At 45.8% G+C, this 20,394-nt stretch overlaps 1 protein-coding gene across 1 annotated transcript in view; it reads left to right on the top strand.

Moving 5' to 3' along the window:
• Positions 1-20,394, top strand: part of WNT5B (Wnt family member 5B) — a 108,426-nt gene that overhangs the window by 34,673 nt on the left and 53,359 nt on the right. The window lies entirely within an intron of this gene.

The raw sequence follows: 20,394 nt of genomic DNA, 5'->3' as shown, positions 1-20,394 counted from the left end.
ACTATAGAACCTTAGTTTGTTCTCTCAGAACTATATGCAATCATTATATATATTGTCATTTTATACACACACACACACACACACATATATATACGCACATATACATACGCACGTATATATAAACATATACATGTATATATAATTCAAGTGTGCTTCTTTGAGGTCTCTTGGGGCTGGGCAATGCAAAGTATAGTCCCGAGACATTAAGAATAACCTAGAATAGCGATGCCTGGGTGGCTCAGTCGGTTAAGCGTCTGCCTTCAGCTCAGGTCATGATCTCAGGGTCCTGGGATCAAGCCCTGAGTCGGGCTCCCTGCTCAGTGGGAAGCCTGCTTCTCCCTCTCACTCTCCCTCTGTGCGCTCTCTCTCTCTCTAATAAAGAAATAAAATCTTTAAAAAAAGAATGACCTAGAATAATTACCTTTAATACTATAATCATAATAATCTTAAAAATATCTTCATAAGGGTGAGGAGTAAAGAACACAGTAAAATTCTTACAGAACTATGGAACAGAAAAGGAAAAGATGGGTGCATCTTTATACGTGCTAACAGAATCAGTGTCATCTTTATGTGCCTATGTGTATGTATTTATGGAGAACGTGTCTGTAAGTTGAAGCAATGAAATAGCCTGAACTCATCCTGTCTCTTTGTCTTGCCTTATCCTTTTTCTCCTTTTCATTTTTCTTTCTAAGTTGAGGAAAGGTAGTGGTGGTTTGTGTAGATTATTTGCGTGGTGAGGGAACCACCGATCAGAGAGTGGGAGAATGAGGCAGGGAAGGGAAGGCGGCCAGTAACAGGTGGGCTGATGACCTGGTTACCACTGGGGGCCTTTGAGCCTGAGCCCTCTGGAGAAGGCAGCTGGCATGGGGGGCTGGAGTGGTTATGGACTAACTGCTGTCAGTCACTGGCTGAGGGCCGTCCCAGGGAGCCTTACTTCCCAGTGCTTAATTCCTAACTGGATGGGCAAAGAGGGCTTTGCTAAGAAATGTCCAGTTAAAAGGTGGCTCCTCTGCCCTGAAGTGGTGAAGTGGCGGGGGGGGGGGGGGGGACGGGGGGGCGCTGGCTGCATGGTCTAGACCTGCAATGCATCTTTTTTTTTTTAAGATTTTACTTATTTATTGGAGAGAGAGAGCGTGTGAGCATGAGGGGAGGGAGGAGCAGAGGGAGAGGGAGAAGCAGACTTCCTGCTGAGCAGGGAGCCCGATGCAGGGCTTGATCCCAGGACCCTGAGATCATGACCTGAGCCGAAGGCAGATGCTTAAATGACTGAGCCACCCAGGCGTCCATGCAATGCGTCTTTGCTGAATCGCACTGCATTTCACTCTTGGTGATTCCCTGTAGTCTTTTCTGGATCTAATGGCAAGGATTACGTACACTATTTTGTCTGGTTTAACAAGTGAAAAAGACGAGGCAAGGGAAGGTAAGCTAAGCCAGGGACTAAATGAGCAAAGCGGAATAGGACCCAAGGTTCTTGACTGTTTTGCCTGTTTTGGTCCGAGCATACACTAAATATTCGATCAATCTTTGATGATATGATCATGGAGACCAAATAGTATTAATTCTCCACCGTCTCTCTTTTTTTTTTTTTAAAGATTTTATTTTTTTTATTTATTCATGAGAGACAGAGAGAGAGACAGAGGCAGAGGGAGAAGCAGGCTCCCCGCGGAGCAGGGAGCCCGATGCGGGACTCGATCCCAGGACGCTGGGATCACGACCTGAGCCGAAGGCAGACGCTTAACCGAGCCACCCAGGCGTCCCTTTTTTAAAGATTTTATTTATTTATTTGAGAGAGAGAGAATGAGAGAGAGCACATGAGAGGGGGGAGGGTCAGAGGGAGAAGCAGACTCCCTGCCGAGCAGAGAGCCCAATGCAGGACTCGATCCAGGGACTCCAGGATCATGACCTGAGCCGAAGGCAGTCGCTTAACCAACTGAGCCACCCAGGCGCCTTCCACCGTCTCTCTTGATGTTTACCCCTTGGGCGGTCTCCTGAGTGGTTGTGGTAATGCGGGGTGGGGGTGGCACCACGGCCAAGTACAGCCGAATCTCCAGAGAGAGGTCCCTGCGAGACAGTGGCAAATTAAATGTGCCATTATTGTCAACAGTTCTCGTTCCGCATGGCATTCGTTTATGACTAATAATCAATCATTGTGATGGCCGTTTGACTGGGCAGTCCTTCAGTCACTGTTGTTGAATCTTGTGACTGTCTTAGATTTTAGACGTACTCGTGTATATCTCCACAAGCATGTTTTGTAGGGCAGTAGTTGTGAAACACTGCTTTTTTAATCAGCAAAGCTTAACAACGTAGCTCCTCAATTGCATAAATCGAAATAATGCTTTAAAAAAGATACTTGAGGGGCGCCTGGGCGGCTCAGTCGTTAAGCGTCTGACTTCGGCTCAGGTCATGATCCCGGGGTCCTGAGATCGAGCCCCATATCGGGCTCCCTGCTCCGCGGGAAGCCTGCTTCTCCCTCTCCCACTCCCCCTGCTTGTGTTCCCTCTCTCACTGTGTCTCTCTCTGTCAAATAAATAAATAAAACCTTTAAAAAAAAAAAAAGACTAGCATTTAAAAAAAATAAAAAAGATACTTGAGATATTCTAATCATCGTGTTGTTGCTTTGACTTTGAAAGGGTTACCTTGGGGTAGGGACATAGCAGTTATCAAAGAGTGACTTATTCATAAATCTGGGCTTTTCATAGATTTCTCACTAGCAAGGTTCGTGCAAGCTTGTCCCTATTCTGTTTGTCGTCATTACTAAGAGCTTTGTCTGCCTCCTTCAAGTCAGATTCACTTGAGCCTAGTGTGCAAACTATGTACCTTCTACTGCACTTGTTTCTCAGACACTTACTGAACTCCTGCTACGTACCAGGTGCTTCCCTGAGTGTAGGGGTCACCAACGTGAAGACAGTTCCTGTACTGTGGTCACTTGAGACCTCACCACCCTGAGCCTGGTATTTCTACAGAGTCTTAAGTTCCAGAGCTGGACATTCTTCTACCAAGGGGATTTCAGAGGCCTCACCATCAAGGATGGGGAGGGATGACCAAAACTGTAGGGGACAAGAGAAATGACACCCACGTTTGCAAAAGTTAGCTTTGATGGAGGGAACATTTTTTATAACAACTCTACTGAAATGTAATTAATGTAGAACAAATTGCAGTCCTTTAAAGTATACAATATGGTGAGTTTTGACAGATGTATACCCCACGAAATCACCACCACAGTCAAGATACAGAGCTTTTCTTCATCCCAAAAAGTTTCCTCCTGCACCTTTGCAATTGGACACAGGGAACATTTTAATGCAAATAATGTGCCTTTTAAAATTCAGGAACATTTTCATCTGATCAAAACAGTATTTATTATACTTTTGGCTTTTTTGGCACCAGGCACTGTGAACTGTCCTGAAGTCTCAGCCCATCTGATACTTCAAAAAGTTCCTTGCACTGGACCACCAAATCCAGGGGTCCTGCCCCCTTCCCAGATGAAGGTGCCAGGTCGTGAGAGGTTAGAAGAACCACCACCTCTGGGGCGTAGGGATGCTGGCATATACAAGTTGGGGACAGGCGGCAGTGGAGAGGAAAGGTTGGGGCCAGATCACTAAGGGTCATGGATGGTGTGTGACACAGTTTAGATTTTAACCTATAGGCAAGAGTCACTGGAGAATTGTGACTGAGGAAGTGATAGAATCAGATTTGTGCATTAGAAAAATCACTCTTGGAAACTGGGTCAAAGTTACAAATAAGGACAGTTTTAGGGCAGAGGTGGTGGGAGGAGAGAGGGGCAAACACGTGGAATCTAGAAAGTAGGACTGACAGGCTGGGATGCTCCAGGTGGGCGTAGGGTTTAATAAGAGAGTGAGAAGAATCATACATAACTCCCAGGCTTATTGTTTGGCCAACCAGGGGGTGCCTTTTATGGAGGCTGTAGATTATTTGGGCAGGTAGAGTAGGTTTGGAAAGATGTTTAGTTTTAGTTGTGCTGGGTTGAGATGTCTGCTAAGTAGAGATGTCTAATAGTCGGGCCTGTGGGTCCAGAGGCCTGGACTGGCTATTTCAGGATCATCCTCATTCAAGTGACATTTAAGAAAATGTGTTTGGGGGGCGCCTGGGTGGCTCAGTCGTTAAGCGTCTGCCTTCGGCTCAGGTCATGATCCCGGCGTCCTGGGATCGAGCCCCACATCGGGCTCCCTGCTCGGCGGGAAGCCTGCTTCTCTCTCTCCCACTCCCCCTGCTTGTGTTCCCTCTCTCGCTGTGTCTCTCTCTGTCAAATAAATAAATAAAATATTTTTTTTAAAAAAAGAAAATATGTTTGGAACATCCGAGTGTGCAGGCAACAGCTAGGATAGCAAGGGTAAGCCCTGGGCCAGGTTACGTCCTTTTGATTTGGGTCCCTCACCCCCCAACCTGTACTAAGTACTTTTCCTATCAGAACATTCATCCCCCATTATGGTACTTACTAATTGTTTCTTTTCCCTACAAGGCTGTAAGCTTGTGAGATTGGCACCAAGCTTGTTTCATTGCTGTGTCCTCAGTGCCTTTTACAGAGCTGGGCAGCTAGTAGAAACTCAACACATACTTTCATGCCTGTCAATTGAATGCCACCCCAACCACCCACGGCTAGGAGATCCTTCTAGGGAGAGGGAGCAAGGCAAGACAGAGCCAGAAGCGCTAAGACTGGAGCCTCATACAACATGGTGTGGGGACGCACAGGAGAAAGTAATGGAAGGCTCTACAAAGTTCATTTGAGCCAGGCCTTGAAGGGTGAGGAAGGGTTCTCCAATCAAGCTGGGTGGGAAGCACATTCTAGGCCTGTGGGTATAAAATATGTAAGGGCACAAAGGAGTGAAAAGTTTGCATGTGACCAGCATAAGAGGCTGGGATTTGGAAGGATGAGGACTGGCAGGTGATGGGTCTTGAGGAGTCACTGGAGACCCTGAAGGCTTATGGTTCTATAGCAAGGAGCTGGGACTTGACTCTTTAAGCAACAGGAAGCTAGTGGAGATTTCTAAGCAGGATAACACTATGGTCAGATTACAGTTTTAGGGAAAAATCTCTGGGATAGAGTAGAGAGATTAAGAACCCCTCCCCCTGGGCGCCTGGGTGGCTCAGTTGGTTGAGCGGCTGCCTTCGGCTCAGGTCATAATCCTGGAGTCCCGGGATCGAGTCCCGCATCGGGCTCCCTGCTTGGCAGGGAGTCTGCTTCTCCCTCTGACCCTCCTCCCTCTCATGCTCTCTGTATCTCATTCTCTCTGTCTCAAATAAATAAATAAAATCTTTAAAAAAAAAAAAAAAAAAGAACCCCTCCCCCTGAAAAATGCATTTTTGGCAAGCACCTAGGTGATTCTTCCACAGGTCATCCTTAGACCACACCTAAAGAAACAGTGGTGTGAATGAGAAGCTGGAGCAAGTTAAGGCTGGTGGTAGAAGAGGTGTCTTGGGAGAGAGGCACAGCGAGTCTTCTGGGAGCTAATGAGGCCATCCCATCTAGTCAGCCAAAGGAGTCTTCAGAACCTTCTTCTGTGGAGCATCTGGGGGGCTCAGTCTGTTGGGCGTCTGCCTTCAGCTCAGGTCATGATTTTAGGGTCTTCGAATCAAACTTGGTGTCGGGCTCCCTGCTGAGCAGGGAGTCTGCTTGTCTCCCTCTCTCTCTGCCCCTCCTCCCCACTCTCGCAAATAAATAAAATCTTTTTAAAAAGAAGAAAAAGGAACCCTCTTCTGAGGCATTCAAAACTCAAGACCTCAGAGGTCCCAGAGCATCAGTGATAATAAACCACATGAAGCGGGCGCCTGGGTGGCTCAGTTGGTTAAGCGACTGCCTTCGGCTCAGGTCATGATCCTGGAGTCCCTGGATCGAGTCCCGCATTGGGCTCTCTGCTCGGCAGGGAGCCTGCTTTTCCCTCTGACCCTCCCCCCTCTCATGTGCTCTCTCTCTCTCATTCTCTCTGTCTCAAATAAATAAATAAAATCTTTAAAAAAAAAAATCGTTTTAATAAATAAATAAATAAATAAATAAACCACATGAAGCTTTGCAGTCCAGCCACATGGATGCTTTTGTGGTTGGATGTGGGCAGAAAACTTTGGGGACATGGCCAGTAGGATCCTACCTTACTTCAGATGTAATCTGATCACCCCTGGTGTCCTGATGACCGTTTTAGTCCTAACATGAGCATTATTATGCCTATTGGAAAGGTTTTGGTAGGAATTCGTTGGAAAAGCCAGGGGCCTTCTTTACAAGTCATCTTTGATGAACTTAATAGTGTATTTCAAAAGTACTTTCTGGCCGGTAATGACAAACAAATTGCTTCTGAACTAGATGGGAACGATCTAAACATATCCTCTAAGCACAACAGTGTCAAAAGTATCTCTGCTTGTCTTTATTTGCCCTTAAAAATCTGTTCAAAGAAATATGAACAGACTCTGGACTCTAAGAATAATATTTTCTGTGGACATATATGGACAGATAAGCAAAACCTCAAGGGAGAAAAAACTTCTATTAAAATAAAAATAAAGATCCCCCACAGCTTTATCCTTTGCTCACTGGGGTTTCTTCCACTTTGAGATAAAAGTACTTCAGTTTCTCAGGAGATGCTGATTACGAGTTGAGCAAAAAGAAAGTGTTTTAATCTATCTACATATCTCTATCTATCTACCTTCCTACTTACCTGTCTCTGGCCCTGAATCTTCCAGCCATAAGTGTAGACCTGTCTGCATGGCTGGGGTTATGGTACTTTGAGTAAACACTAACACTGCTGCTTGGGACCCCTGGGAAAAAAGCCCTCCTCCTCATTGGTCAGTGAGAATACTGTGCTCACAGCTTCTACCCTGTCGAAAAGCCCCTATCTGAAGCTCATGAAAGGCTCTCAGGGATCCGAATCTCTCTCTCTCTCTCTCTCTCTCACACACACACGCACACACACACGCACACACGCCGCCTGGCACACTGTGATCCTTGCTCCTGGAGTTGCTTTTGGCCGCTGTCCATGCTCTGTGTCAGCATCTGGAGCTGACAGTCGTGGGAGCCTGTGGAGGCACCTGGCGATTGGTCAGCAGGAACACAGTGAGTGGAGAGTGCGGTCAGTTTTCACGTGCACATTGGAGGAAGAGCACAGACAGGGTTACTGTCTCCGTGGCAGTATCTCTGGGGAACTGTCTGTGCTTTGATCCTGGGGAATTATTACAAAGTGGTATGCAGGTTGGCGGGGTGCCTGACGGGCTCAGTCGATAGAGCATGTGACTCTTGATGTCCAGGTTGTGAGTTCGAGCCCCACGTTGGGCATGGAGATTACCTTAAAAAAAAAAAAGAAAACTCTTTAAAATAAAAAATAGTAAGAGGGCGCCTGGGTGGCTCAGTCGGTTGAGCGTCCAACTCTTGGTTTCAGCTCAGGTCATGATCTCAGGGTTGTAGGATCGAGCCCCGGGTTAGGCTCTGCCCTCAGTGGGGACTCTGCTTAGGATTCTCTCTCCCTCTCCCTCTGCCCCTCCCCCGACTCGTGATCTCACACTCTCTTAAATAAATAAATCTTAAAATAATAAATAAATAAATAGGGGCACCTGGGTGGCTCAGTTGTTAAGCGTCTGCCTTCCGCTCAGGTCACGATCCCCAGGGTCCTGGGATGGAGCCCTGCATCGGGCTCCCTGCTCAGCGAGGAACCTGCTTCTCTCTCTCCCTCTGCCTGCCACTCCCCCTCCTTGTGCTTGTGCTTGTGCACTCTCTCTCTCTCAAATAAATGAAATCTTAAAAAAAAATTTTTTTTTTAATAATAAGTAAATAAAGTGGTCTGCAGGTTGGGCAGGAACTCTGGACTTCCTCCCTTCGCAGGGTCTTCCGGAGAGAAGGTCCCATCCTAAGAAAGCAGCACGGGGGAACAACCCTTTGCTTGTGGAGCCCGCGGGCATATGTTTGTGTCTACACGGAGATGCACATGACAAACTGCACACAGTGCCTCAACACAGCCCAACAGGTTTTTTCTGTTTACATTTAACTAGCTTTGAACAGCAGGAGGAAACCTTAAATATTTCCTTTCTTCTCACAAACCCTTTCACTAATAAAACAAAATTACTGGAGATGAAGCAGAGAATAATTCAAATAGTCATTTAAATCAAGGACCTGGTTTGGCTTGGCCTCCCTTGGAGACTTTTTAGCTTGTGCTAATAAAGGCCAGGCAGGCTAAGCTGACCTGAGCGGAAAGGGGCGGGGGGCAGTCCCAGAGACTGGGGGGGGGGAGGAGCAGTGTAGGTCATTGGGGCTCCTGTAGCCCCTCCCTCAGTATTTTTGTCCCAGTGAAATCAAGCTGAAACTGACATGGAGGGCTGCCTCCAGGAGGTGGGGGGAGACGAGCAATTCTGTGTGGACTAGGACCTGGCGGTCACTCTCTAGGGAAGTTGGAAGGAATTCAGTGTCGTCTGTCCACAAACCTCACTTCGGCCTCCTTATCTGCCACTGGCTGACTGTTAGAGCCGCAACCCCCAACTTTCTTTCTTTTTTTTTCTTTTTCCTAAAACACACATGAGGCACACTCCCATGGGCATATCCAGATTACAGGCAGCGGCACAGATAAATCAGGCTGTGGGTTGGGAGCGGTTCCCAGTGAAACTCCACTTCTTTTTCTCCCACTCAAGAAAGCAGACCTCCATACAAGTGAGTGTAAGATGTTACTCTGTGTCCTGAGCCCTGGGTGCAGGATTCTGGCCAATAGTAGCTGCCAAATAAATATTTACTAAGTGAAAGATAGTCTTGAATCCACACTAATTTGTATTTTTGGAAAAGTCATTCATAAATTCTAGCATTTTAACTGTTAGGAATTAATCCCAATAAACCAGCAGGATCTTGTGATTGTGAACGACTGTTACGTGGGTTGGTCAGAAGGAATATTTGTTAGCATTTTTATAGGCTCTTAAAGTAGTTTTAGCGATATGACTGATAAAGCCAAGCACAAGCTTTATCAGTCCTGCCACTTGCCTGTCAGCACCATGTAGATAAACTCATAATAGTTCCCAGAGAGGAACTTAAGAGATTCTTAAGCGGGAGACCAGGGGAGAGATACTCTTAATGTTGCCAGATCACCATAGACCCTTAACGTATGCTGGCAAAAGGTTAATTTCAAGATCTTACACAAATCCAGGATAAGATTCTGTATCAGATCCAAATTTGGGGCATTTGTCACCTCACTGCTGTTGGCAACTCTGAAAGCTGGAGTTGGGTCCAGAAGAATACAGCCCACTCTGTCCCCTGGGACTTCTCAGGAGAGGGAAATGGCATTAGATGAGGGACCGAAGGGTGATTTTGCCTTGTCATCCAAATGTTTCTATTCTGGATGATTTTTTATAAGGATTTTTTGAGATAAGGATTTATGTATCCCTTTGAAGAACAGCCTTAAGTAGGCAGGCATACTTTAGTAAAAATAATACTTAAAACTGTGGTGTAGGGGCGCCTGGGTGGCTCAGTCGGTTAAGCGGCTGCCTTCGGCTCAGGTCATGATCCTGGAGTCCCGGGATCGAGTCCCGCATCGGGCTCCCTGCTCGGCGGGGAGTCTGCTTCTCCCTCTCCCTCTGCCTGCCTCTCTGCCTACTTGTGCTATCTGTCAAATAAATAAATAAAATCTTTAAAAAAAAAAAAAAAAAAACTGTGGTGTAGAGATTGCCACCACCAATCTGGATGATTCTGGTAAGTTCCATAGCTGTTGGGAAGTGCCGGGGCAGACAGAGCAGGGCAAGCAGGGGAAGCCACAGTCAGGTGCACAGCGATCCCAGTCAGGGACTATGATTGCGGAGTCGAGATTGTTAGGCAGGGAAGTGGTGATTTAGGGAGTTGGGTGAGCCAGAGGATAAGTGTACCCATAATAATGGAAAATGAGTGAAGAGGGAGAATTTTAGAAATATGAAGCAACACAACACAGGTGAGCTGAGCAGGAGTCAGGTGTAGACTTCAGTTATTAAGAGCATGAGAGAAGGAGCTAGAGAAGACACTGTAGAGAAGGAAGGCTCCATTTCTCCCTGTAGGTTATCCTGCCCGGTGCAATCTGGGGAATATTTCCTCTCTTCTCCATGGATTCAAGAGCACTTCCCAACGATTTTAGGAATGCCAGCTAGACATAATGAACTTTGGACCAATAGCATTTCAACCTCAAGATATAATTTCCTTCTCTCTTTAGGTCTTAAACAAAATTTTCTTTTTGTTAATTTGAAAGCCTATACTTTGTACTTCTTAATTCTAATTACGGTAATCTTGTTTTTTGAGTGGAAAATTAAGAAAGTTGGTCTTACGTTGGTTTTTACATACCTTTCTGATCTATTATTTTTTTTTAAGATTTTATTTATTTATTTGAGAGAGAGAGAATGAGAGAGAGCACATGAGAGGGGGGAGGGTCAGAGGGAGAAGCAGACTCCCTGCTGAGCAGGGAGCCCGATGCGGGACTCGATCCAGGGACTCCAGGATCATGACCTGAGCCGAAGGCAGTCGCTTAACCAACTGAGCCACCCAGGCGCCCTGATCTATTATTTTTTAAGATTTTATTTATTTGACAGAGAGAGACACAGCGAGAGAGGGAACACAAGGAGGGGGAGTGGGAGAGGGAGAAGCAGGCTTCCCGCGGAGCAGGGAGCCCGATGCGGGGCTCGATCCCAGGACCCCGGGATCATGACCTGAGCCAAAGGCAGACGTTTAATGACTGAGCCACCCAGGCGCCCCATACTTTTCTGATCTAATGAGAGTCTGAAAGATGTTCACATCCCAATGTACTAAAATCTTCAATCGCCCTAAAAAATTGAGATGCATTGTCATCACTGTTTTATCAAATTATTGTTTTCAAATTGCTGTTTTAGTCTTCCCCAAACTGGCTTTGGTAGGAAGAGTGACTTCTAAAACAACCGATACTTTGTTGGATACAGTATGTTAAAAGAGTGGAGAAGTATAAGAATAATGATGAGTATTAAACTAATGTTGGGGCGCCTGGGTGGCTCAGTCGATTAAGCATCCGGCTCTTGATTTCGGCTCAGGTCATGATCTCAGGATCGTGGGATCGAGCCCCACGTCGGGCTCTGTGCTGGGCAAGAACCTGCTTAAGGTTCTTTCTCTGCCCCTCCCTCCTCCCTCTCTCAAAAAAATAAAACAAAATAAAATAATGCTGATAAGCCGAGGAAAGGAGCAAACAGACTTTCTGGGTAATGATTCAGGAAGAGTATCCGGGAGAGGAAGATTTGGAACAACTCTCCCTTTAAGTCAGACTTGGTTTGACTCATGGTTTGCTCCTTATTTTTTTTTTTTTTAAAGATTTTATTTATTTATTTGAGACAGAGAGAATGAGATACAGAGAGCATGAGAGGGAGGAGGGTCAGAGGGAGAAGCAGACTCCCTGCCGAGCAGGGAGCCCAATGCGGGACTCAATCCTGGGACTCCAGGATCATGACCTGAGCCGAAGGCAGTCGCTTAACCAACTGAGCCACCCAGGCGCCCTGGTTTGCTCCTTATTTAAGGAGTCAGGCCCCCTTAGACTTTTTAGAGCGAGTACACTGTCCCTGCTGATGCCCTTGAATGTATCACTTCACCTTGCTAAAACAAGTTCATCTTCATCTAAAGTAGGCTGAAAATTATTCACTCCTGGAGAAAGCTGTCACAACATTTTGATATCCAGCAGAAGAAATTCTGCAAGCCCGTCTGTCATTATTTGAGGAGAGGACCCCAGAGGGGCCACCCTTACTTGCTGTCTTTAGGGAAACTGTATGGCCCCCTCCTCCCGCAATTACCCACCAAAAAAAGTGTGAAGGCCAACGTAGAATACTAGGATGGTGTTAGTATGAAGTATCTAATGTATTCTGTAATAATTACGCTTTTATCCATCTGGTTCTCACTTGTTTAGGGTTTTTCTGCGGGAAAACTGAAAAATCAGTAAAGCAAAATAAATCAAGAAGGCATTTATACTGGGGCACCTGGGTGGCTCAGTCGTTAAGCATCTGTGTTCAGCTCAGGTCATGATCCCAGGGTCTTGGGATTGAGTCCCACGTCAGTCTCCCTGCTCAACGGGGAGTCTGCTTCTCCCTCCCCCACCCCCCCACTTGTGTTCCCTCTCTTGCTGTCTCTCTCTGTCAAATAAATAAAATCTTAGAAAAGAAAAAAAAAGAAGGCATTTATACTCACAAAAAAGACCAGAGTTGGTTTTTTGGTTTTTTTTGGTTTTGACCAAAGGTGTTTTAGGGACTTTGAAGAAAGGACCTAAAAATTGTTACTCAGCCTGGCATTTATTTTACAATATGTGCTGACTTCTAGCTTTCAGAGCTGAACAGCCTAATCCTTGATCATCCCAGAATGAGTTTAGGAATTTGTAATCATTTCCTTTTTACTGGGTATTTGCATACATCACTAACCAGCTCGGTTGAGAAGGATGAGCAGTTCTTCTGTGCTGAAATAGAATGATGAGAATTTAGGGCCAACCTGAAATGTTCATTTATCAATTAGTCCTTAATGAGCATTTATGTGTAAATGACAATATGCAGAGAAGACAAATTCCCTTCCATAGTGTACATTTTCAAATAGGCTAATAAGAATGGTTAGAGTTTTATATTTTTATCCATGGTTTGCATTAGGGCTCTGTGTTGAGGGGAGGGGTCAATGTATATAAATAAGAAGAAGGATATCTGGCAAGATTGAGAACATGACCTCTTGCCCTCCAAAGCCTGGGAAGCCCTAGTGAATGCTCCCAATCTTAGCAGTGTATGGACACGGTGTGAACTCTCCCCTCTGCATACAGAGTGGGGGTTAGAGGTTAATGAATGAGTGCTCTCCTCATACACGAGATCCTGTTCGATGGTGGTTTTATAAATAAGGGCTTAAATGGGGTCGGAATAGGACCTGCATATTGCTTCCAAACTCTCTAAATCTTTTTGAAGTGATGGCGTTCAGAGATGACACCCTTCCACCAGGGAAGGGAGATATGAGGCTCTCATGCTTGGGGAACCGGACACTGCTACTGGTTCCATATGTCTAAAAGCAGGACCGAATGGAAAACAAAGCCGGGGGTGGGGGGATCCTTGCTGCCCTCTATTCTTCTCTAGTAATCCCTTAAAAAATAATTGCAGACCCAAACCTCTGGCCTCCAGCACATTTTCCACTTGATTAGAGGCCTTTGTGAGGTAGGGAAAGGGACCTGCAGCCTTGTACATTGTGCTGAGGCCTGAAATGTCCAGCTGGGATTTTTTTCCATCAAAAGGGGATTTTAGTAAAACCATTATCAGGAGCTTAAGAAGAAAAGCTGTTGAGCTGCAAGTGAGGGGGTAGATTAGCATTAGCAGGCTTGTTTTGGGCCATTGGTGGAAAGGGTGGGAAGGTGTTTGCATCCCTGCACACAAGGGCTGTAGTTTCTCTGCGAGTTCCTGGCAGGTGCAGAGGCAGGAATGGGTACAGCAGTGGGAGCTCACGAGCTTGGGAATTGTCCATGGGGGGGTATGGAGGGGTCCATGGGGCATCAAGTGCAAGGCACCCCAAATCCAGGAGGATTGCACTCCCTGTGCCCCTCTGCTCACGGAGCTCAAGGAACCAGGACGTGTCTGTGCTGCATTAACTTGGATGTCTGCGTGGACACCTTTACTTTTGTGGGGCTGGGACTGAGGGGACGTTAGGAAAGCAGCAGCCGTGGCTGTCCTGTGGGCAGATGAGTGGCCAGGCTGTCTGGGCCGGCGAGCTCTGCCCCGGAAGCCCTCTACAGGCAGGGTTTCGGGGGATCTCTAAAAGCGCCTTCTGGGGTTCACTAGAGCTGTGGGCTACACCTTCTTTGCCAAAATGGAGCCCAGAAGGCTGAGCCGAGTGCAGCTGGTGGGCAGTGGCCACTGGAGCCAACTGCTGCCTCAAGGGCCTGTGTGAGGGATGTCACACACACACCCCCCCGCGGCCCTGGAAACGCCTGTTTTCTGTGTCTCCCAGGGTGCACTGTCATCCTAGCTTGTTTTCCCTGTGCAACCAGGACGGTGCCAGGAGCATGCAGCTGGAGCATACATATAGCGGGAGCATGCAGCTGGAGCATACATATAGCGGGAGCATAGAGCTGGAGCATAGAGCTGGAGCATACATATAGCGGGAGCATACAGCTGGAGCATACATACAGTGGGAGCATACAGCAGGAGCATAGAGCTGGAGCATACATATAGCGGGAGCATGCGGCTGGAGCATACATATAGCGGGAGCATACAGCTAGAGCATATATGCAGCAGGAGCATACAGCAGGAGCATAGAGCTGGAGCATACATATAGCGGGAGCATACAGCTGGAACATACATACAGCGGGAGCATACAGCAGGAGCATAGAGCTGGAGCATACATATAGCGGGAGCATGCGGCTGGAGCATACATATAGCGGGAGCATACAGCTGGAGCATACATACAGCAGGAGCATACAGCTGGAGACGAGGATGGCTGTGGGGGGTGGGGCAGCCAAACAGCGACCTGTCTGAGCAGGACGGGGTCAGGCAACCGGTGCTGTCACCTTCCATCACGTCCTCAGTCACAGTTCACCGCAGGCCAGCCCGGTGGCCTGTGAGTTGGAAGTTTTGTCTCAAGTCAGACTCCAACAACCAAAGAAAGAGGGCCTGTCTTCTTGGAGATATGTGCTGGTTCAGGAGAGCTGGTCTCGGAGGCTGCCAGTCGTTCCTTCTAACGGAGCTGCTGGTCGTTAAATATGCTTGCCCTCCATGTCATATCAGCTGCCTTGATCTGGCTCCTCGGCCTGCCCTGTGTTTTCTCCTCCTCGGCTCCGTTTGGAGGGATACAGGCTCTCTATTCCTGCTGCTGCGACCTCTTTTCCTTACTTGGGTTGCCGTCCCTGAATCTGCATTTGGTATGGTCACTAATGGTGGCATATTTGAGCTACGATGTCCATAAAGCTGCCTGGGGAGATTTTCTGCTTTTATAAGACCTTCATGAATGGTGCCGCAAACGGTGATTTGCTTCCTGGCTGGGCCCTGAGTTCCAGAAGGTTTTCCTTTCTTTTCTCTCATTCTCTAACCCAAAATGACCTCTGTATCACTGAGCTAATAAAGCCGTGCCCCGTCCAGTGACTACAGCTTGGTAGAAGTAGCCATAGGGGATATCCACCTTCTACCTTCCACATTTTTATTCCGGGCCTGCACCACTGCTCCTCAGATCCAGGCATGGATTCCCCGAGGCCAGACTGTTGAGCACCAAGAGGGCAAGAGCCCCGACGCCTCACCTGGCCGGTCCTCAGCCTGTCCCTGATTGTGTCATTTTATGGAATCTGGCCAAGTTGGCTTAGAAGTTCTTTCTCTTTGTTTTAATTTCTCCTACCTTTTCCTAATGCCTGTTTTCCATAAGAGGAATTTAGACATGTGAGCAACCTTACTTCTCTGTCAGGCTCTTAAATATTTTCAGTGTCCTAGATTTTATGAAGATGTCTTCATCTGGGCAATAAAGATGCTCATTTTATAATAACTTAATAAAAATAGGTACTCCTAAAATTTTTAAAAGATTTTAGTTTTTCCTGAAAGACTCTCTAGAATTTTTCATTACAGATGATATGCTTTCTATTTTTTTGCAATAAAAAAAGAAAAGCCAGCACTTTTACTCTTGCTGTTAAAATTATCTCCATGTAGGATTGTAAAATTTCACCCCATTTGTTCTCCCAAACTTCCCAAGTATGGCAATGTAACAGGATTTGTACGAGATGGTCTTTAAGAAAAAATAGTAATTGGGGGCCTAGGTGGCTCAGTTAGTTAAGCTACTGCCTTCGGCTCAGGTCATGATCCCGGGGTCCTGGAATCGAGCCCCGTGTCTGGCTCCCTGCTCACAGGGAGACTGCTTCTCCCTCCGCCTCTACCTGCTACTCCCCCTGCTTGTGCTCTGTCAAATAAATAAATAAATATTCCAAAAAAAAAAATTACAAATTGATGTTTGATTCCCACAGCCTCCAAAAGCAAAGCACTCACTGTGAACTAAATCAGGGAACCTTTATGAGGTCACATCTGTTATCTTGCTTGGAAAACAAAGTGCTGCTCACCTGGGCTCCTTCAAACAGCTTCTCTGATGTTTTAAAATTCAATTTCATCTTTTTGGCAACACAAGATTCCTCCTTTGTCAACTCTCAGACCCTGGGGAAATTCTTTGGTTTGGCAGAAGGTGGTGCAGGAGGTGACCAGAGGGCATTTGTCTGAGGGGTGGAGGTCTGGGCGCCCCACTGGAAATAGCCTCCAATTCGCAGACAATGCTGCCGCCTGCTGACAAAATACAGGGCGTGCAGACTTTGTGGAAAAATAAATTTCATCTTTCCACTTTCCATCTTCCACATTGGAAAACAAATTTCCATTCGTTTGCATTAACCATACTTTCTTTTTCTGTCTTATAGTGGATCTTAAAAATCATCTTAGTAAGCTTGCGGGAAAGAAAAACACAAGGTTGGACTGCCAGCTAGACCTGATTCATAGCTGCATCACAGTGGGGAGGGTCGATCTTGTGTGAGTGGGAAAGGTTTGTTGTTTTTGGTTTTTGTGGGGTGGGGATGGAAAAGGTCAAGGAACAATCTAGAAGAGGTCAAAATTGATTTTCCACCCCTGCTTTTCAGTAAAGTGTAGTGCTCGACTTCTGTCTCCTAACTTGCATATACACATTTTTATTTCTTTTAAGTTTTATGTAACTAATCCCTACACCCAGTATGGGGCGTGAACTCACGACCCTGAGATCAAAAGTTGCATGCTCTACCAACTGAGCCAGCCAGGCACCCCTACACAATTTTTTTTTTTTTAAGATTTTATTTATTTATTTATTGGAGAGCGAGCGAGAGAGAAACAGCATGAGAGAGGAGAGGGTCAGAGGGAGAAGCAGGCTCCCTGCTGAGCCGGGAGCCCGATGTGGGACTCGATCCCAGGACCCTGGGATCATGACCTGAGCCGAAGGCAGTCGCTTAACCAACTGAGCCACCTAGGCGCCCCACAATTTTATTTCTAAAGTAAGCAGCAATGAGGCTCTTTGCTGCTAAATCACTGTGTGGTGCTTACTCCAGTGAATTTCTGCAGCTCCTGTTGTGATTCCACTGAAATTTAGACCCTTGTGTGTGGGGAAAAGATAGGGCAGCTGTCTTCCTTTGGACCACACTGTTCTGTCGCCAGTTGACTCTGAGCACAATGGCAGAGCATCTGGCTCAAGTGCACAGACGTCAGCGGGGGTGGGAAGAGTCAGTCGTCTATCTATTCCAGACTCAGAGAATGTGGAGACCTTCCCTGCTTCCTCCAATGGCAAGCTGTGAGCCCGATAAAGCTTGGGAGAACCCAGAACCTGTCCATACCCTCTTTACAGATTCCTCAAACTTAGTAAATTGTGTGCATTTGAAATGATGTGGAAGAGCTAGAAATTGTCACTTTGTCATTTCCGTATTGTTTGCTTAGGAAACACCTACTTGTCTTTTTTTTTGTTGTTGTTCACGGCTATGAGCTTTTGAGCTATGAAGCTAAGGTTTAAAACACTGAAGTAAAAATGGAAGGTAAAATTCGTTGTCTTCCATCTGAGAACATTAAGAATTTGAGGGCTTAACTGTTGCAATTCCTCCCTTATTTTATCCATCTGTCCAATTTTAGCCTCGGTGATTTTACTAAAGATTCTAGGAGTATTATGACTCATTTTTACGGTTTCTTCCTATTTAGAGACCATTTCTCAAAAGCAATGGTAGCAGGTAGCTTATTCCTACACAAATGTGTACATAAAATTGACAGTTTAGGGTAAGGATTTCCTAAGGAGAAATATTATTATGGGTGTTTGTAAATATTTTCATATTCTTTTCAGATGAGGAAAACAGTTCTTTCCAAACCATGTTGAGTTATCCCGTGCTATTTATAAAAAGCTAATCTGGTCTCAAAGAATGATTTTCCCACAGTCCAATTCCAGTGACTTGAATCCATGATAGGAGTAGTAATTATTGAACAGACAGCTGTCTGCTGGGCCCCATCCTTCTGGAGTGTGGATTACATAAACTGAGGAGTAATAAACATTAACAGCCTGCCTGATATTAACAAATTAGACCCTTGTACTCTTTCTGGACAAGAGGGATTTGTAACTAAAACATCTGTTCAGTCAAGCCTTTTTACCTTTGAATGGAGAAGAGTAGCTGGTGATCCTGCAACTCAGTTCTACTTTATGAGGATTGGGTGACAGATATTTGCAGTGCACTAAACACGCTTAAGTCCTTAGCTTCAAGACTACTGCAAGAACAGACTTAACAGCATTCGTACTTTGCATCACTACTTGTGACAAAGCAGTGCTTGGGAAACTGGCTCAAGTCCTCTGAGGACAACAGGTGACAGGTTTGACACAGCTAGCTACTTCAGTACCCTATAGCCCATTTACCAAATTGCTTCTTGAATAACCCTATACATAACGCTTGCAAAACATATCTAAATTTGCATAATGTAATGCATATTAAGTAGTAGTAACTTTCAGCACTTGGGTTTGTTTTGTTTTGTTTTTTTGTGGGTTTTTTTGCTCCCAGTGAAAATAGGCTCTGGTTTAGCACCTTTCTAAAGCCAAGGGGTCAGGGTGGTGTTTTGCAGGGTCTCGGGGAAAGATCAAGAGCTACCATCCTCCTCTGATGTGGTCTTTAAAGTCTGAAGCAGTCCTCATTCTGATATGCGCGCCTCACCTCACGGAGGCAAAACCTTTCCAGCCTTGTCAAGCCTTTTTCCCCACTTATAAAATTAAATGTACAATATCAACCGGGTTTGTGAAAACATTTTGAGACAGAAATTGAACACTACGTCGTGACTCAATTCTTCCGGTAGATTGCGTTCACGTCCCTAACACAGTCTGCAGAAGGACCTCATTCTTCTCTTCTTTGTAACAGACACTATTTTCCACCATCACAATTTATTTGAGCAATCTTACAAGGATATGTGGCATTTGTCCTTTAAACAATTAAGTCGAAGAGGAGTGAGAAAATAAAAACATTGTCTTCTTTTTTTTTTTTTTAAGAAAATGACGTGCCCTTTTCTGGATTAACAAACAACAAGCAGAAGAATTCCACTTCTATTTTGTTTTATTTGCGGGGCTGCTTAGGATAGCCCGCTAGGGCTGCACAGTTAAGATCTCAAGCTTACTTTCTCTGGCACCTTAACTGGAAGACTTGACTTTACATGGTACCGAATGTTCTGGGTTGGTACAGGCAACTCCACCCGGCAAAGTCAGAGCAATCCCTGGAAAAGAGAAAAAGACTAGAACTGATCATTTGTGGACATTTAAGTGTACTCATTGTCTAGAAATGATTCACTTTCTCTCCAAGCCCTGAGAGTACATACTTTTATTCTAGCTGTGCACTTACCTTTGCTAAGTTCTCAATTATTAATAGTTGGCAGTGATCCAAATATGAACGTCTTATCTGTTTGATACCATTCACTTTGCAAAATATTTTAACTTGCTACATCACGTTTGAACAAAAACGAGAGATGTGGCCTAAGCATAGGCCTGCGTCTGAACATAGCTTTCCAGGTGTCTGATCCTGTGCTCTTCAGTAGTTCATCAGAAAGCCTCACCCCGGCCTCCCCAGGGGTTCCGAGGGGCACGAAATTTAGGTCTTGCCCTCTACGAAATGGATAGAATGACCTGAAAAGGGAGTGAGGTGAGCTGCAGGGAAGACAAGGGCAACCGAGAGGACGATGCCCGTGTGACTTACTGGAGCCGCCCTCTGTCCAGCAGGGCGCAGAGACCAGGGGCCCTCCCTTGCAGGGCACCGGCAAGAGACGGTTGCCAGAAGCTGCAAGGAGGCCTCGGTTTTGTTTTACAAATCCAATCTTTTATTCCAGAGGTTCTTGTTCTTTGGAAACAGAGTGGTCCCTGGGGTCCACTACCTTTCCCCTTTGAGAACTTGAGTTCACATTTTCTAAGTCAGAAGCGGAAAAAGGTTTTGCTTATTCCAAGACCAGAGTCTCTCTAGTAGGCACGGCAGGAAAGCACCAGGATTTACATATCAAGTGTCCTTTTTTCAGAGAAAGTTCTTACCTTTAAAAGGAAACTCCAATAAAAGGAAACATTTGCTTTTTCAGATCTTTGTTGTTGATTTGAATCATGAAAGATTCATGATTTTGTTGATTTGAATCATGATCAAATGATCAATTTGAATTTTCTTAACTAGTTAAAGACATACTATAAGTTAGGCAAGCATCCCTTTCCCTGTTGCCAAATGTGAGGTAAATCGGGCAGGCCCTCCCCTGCCTTAGGACTGAGGAATCCCGCAGGAGGGAGTCCACAGCAGGGAGAATCATGCAGCACCAGCACTTCTAGCTGGAGGCCTATCATGGCCCTTAGGGGACTGCAGAAACCGAACCCCACTGTTGCATTTATCATCTTTTCCAGACAGACTTTAAGGGCTACTGCCCAAAGAAAGGTATATGGAGCCCTTTCCACACCACCACCCAAAC

Source organism: Leptonychotes weddellii, chromosome 5 (genome assembly GCF_054177405.1).
Source record: "Leptonychotes weddellii isolate Sample4059 chromosome 5, ASM5417740v2, whole genome shotgun sequence".
Lineage (NCBI taxonomy): Eukaryota > Metazoa > Chordata > Mammalia > Carnivora > Phocidae > Leptonychotes > Leptonychotes weddellii.
The sequence above is the reverse complement of the archived record's forward strand: the minus strand, read 5'-3'. Positions and strand labels throughout refer to the sequence as shown.